This window comes from Somniosus microcephalus, chromosome 4, assembly GCF_052327205.1.
Source record: "Somniosus microcephalus isolate GS21.2 chromosome 4, FLI_Smic_1.0, whole genome shotgun sequence".
In the NCBI taxonomy this organism is placed as follows: Eukaryota; Metazoa; Chordata; class Chondrichthyes; order Squaliformes; family Somniosidae; genus Somniosus; species Somniosus microcephalus.
This window is the reverse complement of record NC_140990.1, coordinates 218,273,795-218,286,102: the sequence shown is the minus strand read 5'-3', so window position 1 is coordinate 218,286,102 and position 12,308 is coordinate 218,273,795.

The following is a 12,308-nucleotide window of genomic DNA, read 5'->3' as shown; positions in this document are numbered from 1 at the left end:
GCAAGTCATGATCCTGAACAACGGTTCCACCACAGACCCAATTCACGTACGAACCGGGGTCAAACAAGGCAGTGTCATCGCACCAACGCTCTTCTCGATCTTCCCTACTGCAATGCTGCATCTCACCCTCAGTAAGCTCCCCACTGGAGTAGAGCTAATTTACAGAACAAACGGGAAACTGTTCAATCTCCGTCGCCTCCAGCCCAGATCCAAGGTCGTCCCATCCTCTGTTGTCGAATTACAGTATGCAGACGACACTTGCGTCTGCGCTCACTCGGAGGTCGAACTCCAAACCATCGTCAACATCTTCACCGAAGGCATGGGCCTTACACTAAACATCCGTAAGACAAAGGTCCTCTACCAACCTGCCCCTGCCAAACAGTACTGGCCCCTGATTATCAAAATCCACGACAAGGCCTTGGACAACGTGGACCATTTTCCCTACCTCGGGAGCCTACTGTCAACAAGGGCAGATGTCGACGATGAAGTCCAACACCGCCTTCAGTGTGCCAGTGCAGCCTTCGGTCACCTGAGGAAGAGAGTGTTTGAAGACCAGGACCTCAAACCCGGCACTAAGCTCATGGTCTACACCCGCCCTGCTGTATGCCTCAGAGACATGGACCATGTACAGCAGGCACCTCAAAGCACTGGCGAGGTACCACCAACGCTGCCTCTGCAAGATCCTGCAAATCTATTGGCAGGATAGGCGCACCAACGTCAGTGTTCTTGCTCAGGCCAACATCTCCAGCATCAAAGCTTTGACCACGCTCAATCAGCTCCGATGGACGGGCCACATCGTCCACATGCCCGATACGAGACTCCCAAAACAAGCTCTCTACTTGGAGCTCCGGCATGGCAAGAGAGCCCCAGGTGGGCAGAGGAAACGCTTCAAGGACACCCTCAAAGCCTCCTTGAAAAAGTGTAACATCCCCATCGACACCTGGGAATCCCTGGCCAAAGACCGCACAAAGTGAAGGAGAAGCATCCGGGAAGGCGCCGAACACCTCGAGTCTCTTCGCCGGGAGCAAGCGGAAGCCAAGCGCAGGCAGCACAAGGAGCGCACGTCAACCCAAGCACCCCACCCACCCGCCCCTTCAACCACCGTCTGCCCCACCTGTGACAGAGACTGTAGGTCCCGCATTGCACTCATCAGTCACCTGTGAACTCATTTTTAATGTGGAAGCAAGTCATCCTCGGTTCCGAGGGACTGCCTAAGAAGAAGAAAATGACACATTCGTTTATTTCCTCATCAGCGGCTGCAGGCCCTTGATTTCCCAATAAGTGCTACCAGATTGGGGAATCTGACTACCTAATGTATTCTGAGGGTTTTGTGCAATGATGAATCATTAGTGGGTGATCAATGATCTAAGTTCAGAGATAAAAGGAAGAAACCGTTTCATAAATCAATGGAATGCACCGTAGCTGGGGAAAAATAATGGCCTGCTTTTACCAGCATAAGAGTTTTTTAAAAAATTTAAAAATAAAAAAATTTCACTCATTTGTAATTTAAAAATACTTTTAGAAAAGGTAAGTTTATTTTTAGCCCGTAAAAAACTTTAATTCTTCTTCAAAAAATTAAATTTTTGTTTAAAATATTAAATTTAATAATGTAATTTTAACTCATTTTAAAAACGTGATGTTTTTTAAAAATGTACTTAACGTTGTAGTGTCTTTTTTCAGTGATCCCCATTCATACTTTTGACAGGTCCACCTGTCAAAAGTATGAAGGGGGATTCCCTTCACCCATTGGCTCGTCTGGCCAACGTGTCCCCAGGGACTCTTGCAAACTGCATGCGCCCCTGGGATACCTGGGCATTTCAACTGTGGAGAGGCCCAGGATCGGAAATGGCCGCACCTCGGGAGCCCTCAGGTAAGGGCGAGCGTTTTTTTCCGATTGGAGGCATCCGCACGCAGGAAGCCTCCTATCGGAATTTATGGGCCATTGTATCATTGGAGTGGGGGGAAAGCAAAACAATTTGTTCTTAACAAGAACAGAGTGTCTTAGAAACTAATTAAGAAAACAATGTACATGCTCAAACTTCTAGTTAGTGCAATCATTTATAACCTCCTCCAGCTGTCTGACCCAGCTCACACCCTCTGCTCGTCCTACTCTGATCTAGTGTGTGTCCTTCCTCCCTCCCTCCCTCCACTCCATCACTGGTGGCAGGCACATCAGCCGTTACAGCCCTGTAGAGTCGGGAGAAGCACCACTGCTCCTTCTAGACTCTGGAACAGTTCCCATGGATTGGAGGGTAGCTAATGTAACCCCACTATTTACAAAAGGTGGTAGAGAAAAAACAGGGAATTATAGACCGGTAAGACTGACATCGGTAGTGGGGAAAATGCTAGAGTCCATTATAAAAGATGTAATAGCAGAGCACTTGGAAAACAGTGACAGGATCAGACAAAGTCAACAGGATTTACAAAAGGTAAATCATGCTTGACTAATCTACTGGAATTTTTTGAGGATGTAACTGGTAGAATAGATAAGGGAGAACCAGTGGATATGGTGTATTTGGACTTTCAGAAGGCTTTCGATAAGGTCCCGCATAAGAGACTAGCGTGCAAAGTTTAAGCACATGGGACTGGTGTAAGGTACTGACTTGGATGGAAAACTGGCTGGCAGACAGGAAGCAAAGGGTTGGAATAAATGGGTCTTTTTCCGAGTGGAAGGCAGTGACTAGTGGGGTACCGCAGGGATCGGTGCTTGGACCCCAGTTATTCACAATATATATTAATGATCTAGATGAGGGAATTAGATGTAATATCTCCAAGTTTGCAGATGACACAAAGGTGGGTGGACGTGTGTACTGTGAGGAGGATGCAGAGAAACTCCAGTACGATTTCGACAGGTTGGGCGATTGGGCAGATGCATGGCAGATGCAGTATAATGTGGATAAATGCGAGGTTATCCACTTTGGTGGCAAAAACAGGAAGGCAGATTATTATCTGAATGGCAATAGATTGGGAAAAGGGGAAGTGTGTAAGGGGTTTTCGATCGCTGAGGTCTCTCTCTCTCTCTAGAGGCCTCGCTCTCTTGCACAGTAATACACCAAGTGGTTCGACCCACTCACCCCTTAGGTTCTATACACTGGACTTTGAGGCAGGAACTACAATGCAGAGAATACTCTATAGACCAAAGTTTAATGAAACAAAATGAAATTTTATTGCACAAAGGAAAAATTAAAAAGTTAGCCAATAAGGTACATGGGAGGGAAAAACAAATCACAATACAGTACTAACCAACATATCTACAGGCACATTATGTTTTACAAGGTTCATCCTGAAATAGGGAAACACACGGAACATCGAGGGACAACAATTCATTGTTAATTACCCCCTAAAATGCCCACCCCCTAAGCCTAGCTAGATTAGATTATGAGGGGCCAGAAACATGCTCACCAATCCCAGTTAGAAACATAGAGGCTTTGAAGTCTGCGTTTTGGTCCTCTCAGGCATCCTGTCTCCACGTGATCAGTGGGCTGTAGGCGCAGCGGGCTGCCCAGGCTGATGGCGTCTCTCTCTTCAGCAAGATGTGCTGACCATCATTTCGCCCGCAGCTCGTTTTTCTCCGTACTCCTACACACGACGCTGTAGGGCGTTTCGTCTTCTTCTTCTTCTCGTCAACGGCCCGGGGTTTTTGTCGATGATCTCCCGATGACTACCCAGGGTCTCGTCTTCTTCTTCTTCGAACCACCTTCTCCGATGTCACACCTTCCCAAGGCTAAGAAACGTACCGAAAGCTGCAAACGCTGCAAAAGCTCCCAAAAAGCCCCCGGTGGCTACCCCGGGACTCCAGTTATACTTCTCGAAGAGGCCCTTATCTCCTGCCAAATCAAGGTTAGTCTTTGTTTAACTTTTGGCGGGCTTGTAGCACAGCGGGGTAGTCTTTGTTTTTAAAGTATCTTCGGGATGGCCGGTAACTGCCATCTCTGGTCTGGAACGACCCTGTATTGTCTTTAATGTCCCTCTTCGAACTTGAATCTGTTCCCCTTTGTCTGGGTAAACATTTAGATGGCCTTTATCTACAGGCTGATCTGATCGGATCTGCATCCAATCTATATGTATGGGGCTCTGTCTGGTTTCGTTTTCCCTGAAACTGCCTTCCAGAACCTACTGTGGGCTGAATCCACAAAAGCTGTCTGGGGACTGCAGGAACCATTTTAAAGTGTCCCAAAAGCTGGTCACGGAGTTTGGCAGCCATTTTGTGTGTCCCCTTTTTCTGGGCTTCTTTTAAAACAGTCTTTAAAAATTAAGGCCTTTTCTGCCAATAGACCCTTATAGGACAATGTTCAATTTTGCGAATTCTACAAGTGCAACGAGACCTGGGTGTCCTTGTGCACCAGTCGCTGAAGTTAAGCATGCAGGTGCAGCAGGCGGTTAAGAAGGCAAATGGTATGCTGGCCTTCATAGCGAGAGGTTTTGAGTACAGGAGCAAGGATGTCTTGCTGCAGTTGTACAGGGCCTTGTTGAGACCACACCTTGAGTATTGTGTGCAGTTTTGGTCGCCTTATCTGAGGAAGGATGTTCTTGCCATGGAGGCAGTGCAGCGAAGATTCACCAGACTGATACTTGGGATGGCAGGAATGACGTATGAAGAGAGATTAGGTCGATTAGGCTTATATTTGCTAGAGTTTAGAAGGATGAGAGGGGATCTCATTGAAACGTATAAAATTCTAACAGGACTAGACAGACTAGATGCAGGAAAGATGTTCCCGATGGCAGGGGAGTCCAGAACCAGGGGTCACAGTCTAAGGATAAGGGGTAAGCCATTTAGGACTGAGATGAGGAGGAATTTCTTCACCCAGAGTGTGGTGAACCTGTGGAATTTTCTACCACAGAAGACAGTTGAGGTCAATATATTAAATATATTCAAGAAGGAGTTAGATATATTTCTTAAGGCTAAGGGGATCAAGGGATAGGGGGAGAAAGCAGGGACAGGGTGCTGAATTTGGATGATCAGCCATGATCGCATTGAATGGCAGAGCAGGCTCGAGGAGCCGAATGGCCTACTCCTGTTCCTATCCTCTATGTTTCTATGTTTCTGGCACCGCAGGAAGTGTTTTTTTTTAATTTTCTCAAACTCACATTTTGTTGACGGCCGCAGAGTCCACTGAAGGATCCTGTAAGGGGCAGGCCCAATGCCTGTCCTGCTCATCGGGAACTCATTTTGAAAAGGGGTCTTTCACCAGGTATTAGGCCCCTTATTGACATATTCAAGGGTCTTAATGCCTGTTTTAGGCATCCACCCAATAGCTCCTATGAATTTAGTAATGGGACCACGGAAGCCAAGGTGTTCGCTGCTGGCCCCCAAGTGCGCTCCGCATCTCGCGATCCCTGTGCCGAGAACTTCGGGCTTTCCGATGTTCAATTCAGCAGCCAATGAAAAGACAGAATTCTCACAGACAGCGACCAAGTGAGTAAGCTCTTAAAATTATAACCTTTTAAAATAGCTAGAGACAGCAAAAGAAAGGTTGGGGTGATCACATGGGGAAAAGGCAAACCAGAAATAAAGATGCACAAACTTAAAAAAAAGTAAAACAATTTTTAGAAAAGTTTCTTAAAAATGTTAATTTTTATTAAAATGGACAAATTTCACACTGCACAAAATTTAAATGAGTTTTCCAGGCCCTTAACCTTTGTTTAGCTGTCAATAGCTGTTAAAACTCCAGTTACACCTAATCCTTTTGGGACAAATTTTTAGTGGGGAATTTAACAGCGTACTTACTGCGAGAGATTCGGAGTTTTCGGCAGTTTCAATGATTTATGAGAGGTCACTGATTGCCAGCTCTGTGGTGGGGGGTGGGGGCGGGGTGGCACAGCGCAGACAGTTCCCGAGCTGTCATTGACAGACCGCAACTTCAGGATTTCCGCAAGCACATGTGCCAAATCCCGAAGTGGCGGTCAGTTTCAAAGGCGGTATAACGGTGTACTCTGACAGTTCGACATCATAACGACCGCAAATTCTGGGCCTATGTTTTTAATCACAGGTTTGTTTTCATTGAAAATGCAAACGGGATACAATTCCTGAAGCAGTAAGATAATGTTAAGCATTGTACTGTAGAGACGTCATAAGCTGATCATTTTTTACATGTATGACAAAAGGAAATTAATCAAATGTTTTTCTTGGCTCCTACTAACATTTTAGATTATCATTAGCACAGGGACACAGCAGCTACTACTTTCCAAGACCTCGACCTGGTCTTGACAGCATATAATATCATGATGAATACTAGTATACAGTGCAGTAATTGGAAATCTGATGTATTCTGGGCCGGGATATTTTGGGTTACTCTGTGACAACCTGAGGGTTTTGTCCAATTTGAACCAATTTGGGTTTGGGATGCCCAATTCCATGCAGCCTAGTACTCATACTACATCCACACAATTACTGGCAGTGTAGCAGCAATATGTTGGGCAACTGACAGGCAAAATGTAGTGGTGTATCCGTACATGGAACAGAACTCAAAATAGCAGCAGCTATTAGGCTGACATTTAGCTTTGTTGAAATTTTGAACCTTCAAAACTATATCTGAGTCTCAAGTCTAAAGGCGGCCGGTAAGTATTAGCGCCCTGCAAAAAAGCATGGCTGATTGGTGACGTCAGTCGGCGTGCAACGCTGACTTAACATCACCATGGCCAACTTCGACTCTAGCGCTGAGCTCAGGGCTGGGTCATAACAACACCAGGGAAACCCAGTGTGCAAACAGACTGACAAAGGTGCTGTCAGCACCTCTTAAAGGGGCACACACATCTTTAAGATAAGTTTGCATTTAAGCTTTTGGACTGTTTTTTTTTAATTTTATTGAAGCGGTAGCTTGCTGCAATAGATGTTAACAGTTTTTTAAGTGCATAGGGAGTGCTGCTGGATGCTTGCAAGACCTCAGGTGGTAAAGGAAGACCTCGAAGAAAACAGAAAATGCTGCAACTTCTCAACAGATCAGGCAACATCCGTGGAGAGAGAAACAGAGTTCACGTCTCAGGTAAAGATAAGATGCCTGAACTGCTGAGTAGTTCCAGCATTTTATGCTGTCATTTCAGATTTACAGCATCCGATCACAGAGGGAAGAGAAAGGCACAGAAGAGGAAGAAGCAGAAGAGGAGGAAGCAGAAGCGGAGGAAGCAGAAGGAAGGATGCAACCCAGACAGCCCCTTTCAGGCTGGGAATCCAGGATAGAATCATCTGCCAGCGGTCCCAGTGACCACAACACCAATTCCCCTTTCAACATTAGTCCCACACATTACATTTCATCTGTTACTGACCATCACAGTGTCCTCTTGGCCACGATGCTGAAATAAAAGGCACCACAAAGCAAACTTTCCATTTCAACTTTATATGTCTATCCATCCAATGTGACATCAAGGAATCAACTCATCACCCTTATGCATTCTCTTAGTGACTGTCTTGTGTTTGCCTTTGCCTATCCTACTGATGTCATGCAGTGCTGCCCCAGCGGCTGCAGCATGGCTGGTAGAAGGCTGCTGACTTTCAGTGGGGGACACTGCAGATCACCTTGCTGGTCAAGCTTGAAAAGCTGGTGGCTGGGAGTGTCAAATCAATCATCATCTTCACTCTCCTCTCCCTCTTCTTGGTCAACCACTGGGTGGGCAGGTTGCATTTCTTGGGTGTGTGGAATGAGGAAGGCACAAGGGTGGAGTTGTGGTGAGGGGAGGGTGGGAAAGCATGAGGTGCATGCCAGAAAGTGGATAACGTATGAGGATACTAGCATCTTGTATTCTTTCAGCCCTGCCGCTGGCCAAGGGCTCAGCCATGCCCCTGCCAAGAATGACCAGCACCGTCTCCTCCAAAGAGGTGAGGTGAGGCTAGGAATGGGAGATGTGCCTCATGATTGGTACAGATTGTTGGTAGGTGAATGATTGGGGAGGGAGTCGTGCATTGAGCAGTGTGTGAGGCTAGTGATACAGTTGGTAGGAGATGACTTTTGAAGATGCATTCATTGACTTTTACCAGTGGTCTGAGGTCATGAAGCTACTTTGGGCACTGGATCCAGGTGGTGGGGGCGACACTGCTGGCAGTGACAGCCTCGGTGATGTGGTCCCACATTGTTCTTTCTGGAGGGCCTCCTGGTCCCTGTGGGTAGAGGACCTTTCTTGCAGTGTTGTCCCCCAGCACAAAGCTGGAGTGCTGCGTGTGAGACCCTGGGTGCCCCTTCCCTGGCTTGCTGAAGCACTTTAACCATTCTTTGAGGTTTGGAAGGGAATTCAGCTTTAAGTGCTGAAGAATCCCATTTGGGACTTCTTTTTAATGGTAATTTTTTTATTGAAAGGCACTAAGGCTGAAAGCTGCATTCTTTCACTGTATTGTAATTTTTATTAGTTCTGAATGCATTGTCCTTTTAATTCATAGCCCCTTTAATTGCCCACAAAACCTCACTCCCACAGACTGTAAGAAGCTGCAATGCCGACTGTGGACGGGAACTTTGGGGCAGAGGCCTCCATTAACACCACCAGGAGGGCATTGCATGTTAAGTTTGCGCTGCGCTCCACATCGTCAACCCCCAGCGCCAATTTTTCAATGGTAGCGCTGCGGCCATTAACTCGAGTAACCGGTGACACCGGCAATTCTGTCGGCGCACACAAATTTTTCCCCCTATGATCCTCAGTTAATTTTCTCTCCTTGAGAATCAGTGTGTTATAGGCAATATCCTGTAGCCTGCAGTACAGTCATTGAAAACTAGCCAGTTGTGCGGAGAGTTTGAGAATATCAATAATGCATAAAGTTGATGTACCAAAGATTGGAGTCAATATTTCTTTTATTATACTCTTGAATGGACGTTTACCCTTCCATTCATTTTGTGCAGGTTATAGTTTATTGTATTAGTGACCCGCAGTATTGCTGACATTACGCAGTGGGGACTATTACAATGATACAGACCATTTTCTCACAAGATAGCTTTAAAGTCAGTGACATTTACTGTTTTCCAAGAGTATAACAGCATAAAATAGAACCTTGAGAAATTGTAGACCTAAGGTCAAGTAAGCTTTACCACAGAGGTAGTGAGAACCCTATAATAAAAATAGGATATTAAAAATAAATCCATGGGTAAATCCTCCACGAGGCCAGTAAAGCATCCACATAGCTTGTGCAATGCTTACCAGTTCCAGAAGGCCTAATCTTCCAGAATTTCCTGAGCTCAGGCCAAGTTCCTGACCTATGTAGGAGCTCGAGAAAGGGGCGAGGTGTAAATTAAAGGAATGTGGCTGCACAAATGTAGAGACAGGAAATAGAGCCTGTGGACAAATGATGGCGTAACACTGTAGTAAATGGTAAAACAAAGCTGCTGCTACATCTGGTGGGTGTGAGGAGGATTGCCTTGTTTGGGACCTCAGGGCTCCTTCCCCAGGGCAACGTGGAAATGACAATTAGGCACTTTCTATAACGAGTGGCCAATCTGCAACGCCAGCTTTACACCCGGGCTACAACTTGAAAACGTAACCCAGTAAATGGGTAAAGCGGTTTCTCTTGAATTCACCATTGGATTTATTAGTGACTATCTTATATTTATGGCCCTTAGTTCCGGTCTCCCCCACAAGTAGAAACATCTTCGTCTACCCTATAAAATAATCATCCAAGACAAAGCAGCCCACTTGATTGGCACCCCATCCACCACCTTAAACATTCACTCCCTCCACCACCGGCGTACCGTGGCTACAAGATGCACTGCAGCAACTCGCCAAGGCTTCTTCGGCAGCACCTCCCAAACCCAAGACCTCTACCACCTAGAAGGACAAGAGCAGCAGGCGCATGGGAACAACATCACCTCCAAGTCACACACCATCCTGACTTAGAAGTATATCGCCATTCCTTCATCGTCACTGGGTCAAACTCCTGGAACTCCCTCCCTAACAGCACTGTGGGAGTACCTTCACCACACGGACTGCAGTGGTTCAAGAAGGCAGCTCACCACCACCTTCTCAAGGGCAACTAGGGATGGGCAATAAATGCTGGCCTTGCCAGCGACACCCACATCCCAGAAACGAATAAAAAAAGATCGTAAAGATCTCTGTCAGGTCGCCCCTCAGTCTTCTCTTTTCTAGAGAAAAGAGCCCCAGTCTGTTCAATCTTTCCTGATAGGTATAACCTCTCAGTTCTGGTATCTTTCTAGTAAATCGTTTTTGTATCTTCACTAGTGCCTCTATATCATTTTTATAATATGGAGACCAGAACTGTTAACAGTACTCCAAGTGTGGTCTAACCAAGGTTCTGAACAAGTTTAACATAACTTCCCTGCTTTTCAATTCTATCCCTCTAGAAATGAACCATAGTGCTTTGTTTGCTTTTTATATGGCCTTATTAATCTGCATCAGTACTTTTAGTGTTTTGCGTATCTGTGCCCCCAAATCCCTCTGTTCCTCTACCCCATTTAAACACTTATTTTCCAAGGAGTATGTGGCCTCCTTATTCTTCCTACCAAAATGTGCCACCTCTATATTGAAATTCATGCTGTTGCTTATGGATAGTTGGATAGTTCGGGACCAGGAGTGCACCTTTCCAAAGTTTACTATGGTCCTGTTGCAGCATAAAAGGTTTGCTTATCACAATAAATCAGCAGATTTACAGAAGCAATATATCATTGGTTACTACAAGGTAAAAATATTAAGAGAGCTGAAGCTAAAGAAGCAAAATCTGACCATGGGCCCCAATTTTAACTCCGTCAGGTTTTGGGCGGGGCCAGGCGGCAAGGGGAGTTGGAAATTCACCCGATGCTGCACGGGAAGGGTAGCGTAGTGGTAATGTCACTGGGCTAGTAATCCAGAGGCCTGGACTAATGATCGAGAGAACAACAGAAAATGCTGGAAAAACTCAGCAGGCCAGGCAACATCCGTGGAGAGAGAAATAGAGTCAACGTTTCAGGTCGAAACCCTTCGTCAGTACTGAGAAAAAACACAGGAAATGAAACAGATTAAAAAGCCAGTTTGGGGGGGCTGGGAAATGGGGATGAAAGAACAAAAGAGAAGTGAAGAGACATTAAGAGGTATTCAAGATGAGACGAGATGGTGATAGGACTAGTAAAGAGACAAAAGACGGCACTAGATAAAGTGTGAAATGCGCTGGCAGAATAGGAGACAGCTGCCATGTGGGAGAGAAAAAAAGGGGGAAGGGCACAAAAAAAGGTGTGGATAAAAAATATATAAAAGTGTAATAGGGGCCGCGGTTATGGTCTGGAATTGTTGAACTCGATATTGAGTCCTGAAGGCTGTAAAGTGCCTAATCGGAAGATGAGGTGCTGTTCCTCGAGCTTACGTTGGGTTTCCATGGAACAATGCAAGAGGCCAAGGACGGTGAGGTCCGAGTGGGAATGGGGCGGTGAATTAAAATGACAGGCGACCAGAAGCTCGGGGTCACCCTTACAGACTGAACGGAGGTGTTCCGCAAAGCGGTCACCCAATCTGTGTTTGGTCCCCCCAATGTAGAGGAGACCACATCGTGAGCAGCAAATACAGTATACTAGATTGCAAGAAGTACAAGTAAATCGCTGTTTCACCTGGAAGGGGTGTTTGGGGCCCAGGACAGTGGGAAGGGTGGAGGTATAAGGGCAGGTGTTGCATCTCTTGCGCTTGCACAGGAAGGTGCCGGGCGAAGGGGAAGGGGTGCTGGGGGTGATAGAGGAGTGGACTAGGGTGTCTCGGAGGGAGTGGTCCCTACGGAATGCTGAAAGGGGAGGGGAAGATGCGTTTGGTGGTGGGATCACGTTGGAGGTGGCGGAAATGGCAGAGGATGATCCATTGAATGTGGAGGCTGGTGGGGTGAAAGGTGAGGACAAGGGGAACCCTATCGTGGTCCCGGGAGGGAGGAGCAGGGGTGAGGGCAGAAGTGTGGGAGATAGAACGGACACGGTCGAGGGCTGTGTCAACCACAGTAGAGAGGAATCCTCGGTTGAGGAAAAAGGAAGACATGTCGGAAGCACTGTTGTGGAAGGTGGCATCATCGGAGCAGATGCGGCGGAGATGGAGAAACTGGGAGAATGGAAAAGAGTCCTTACAGGAGGCGGGGTGGGAGGAAGTGTAGTCCAGGTAGCTGTGGGAGTCAGTGGGCTTGTAGTGAATGTTGGTCAATAACCTATCCCCAGACATGGAGACGGAGAAGTCGAGGAAGGGAAGGGAAGAGTTGGAGATGGACCATGTGAAGGTGAGGGAAGGGTGGAAATTGGAGGCAAAGTGAATGAAATTGACTAGTTCAGGGTGAGAGCAGGAAAGGGCACCGATATAGTCATCAATGTACTGGAAAAAGAGGTGAGGGAGGGGACCCGAGTAGGACTGGAACAAAGAGTGTTCCATATATCCCA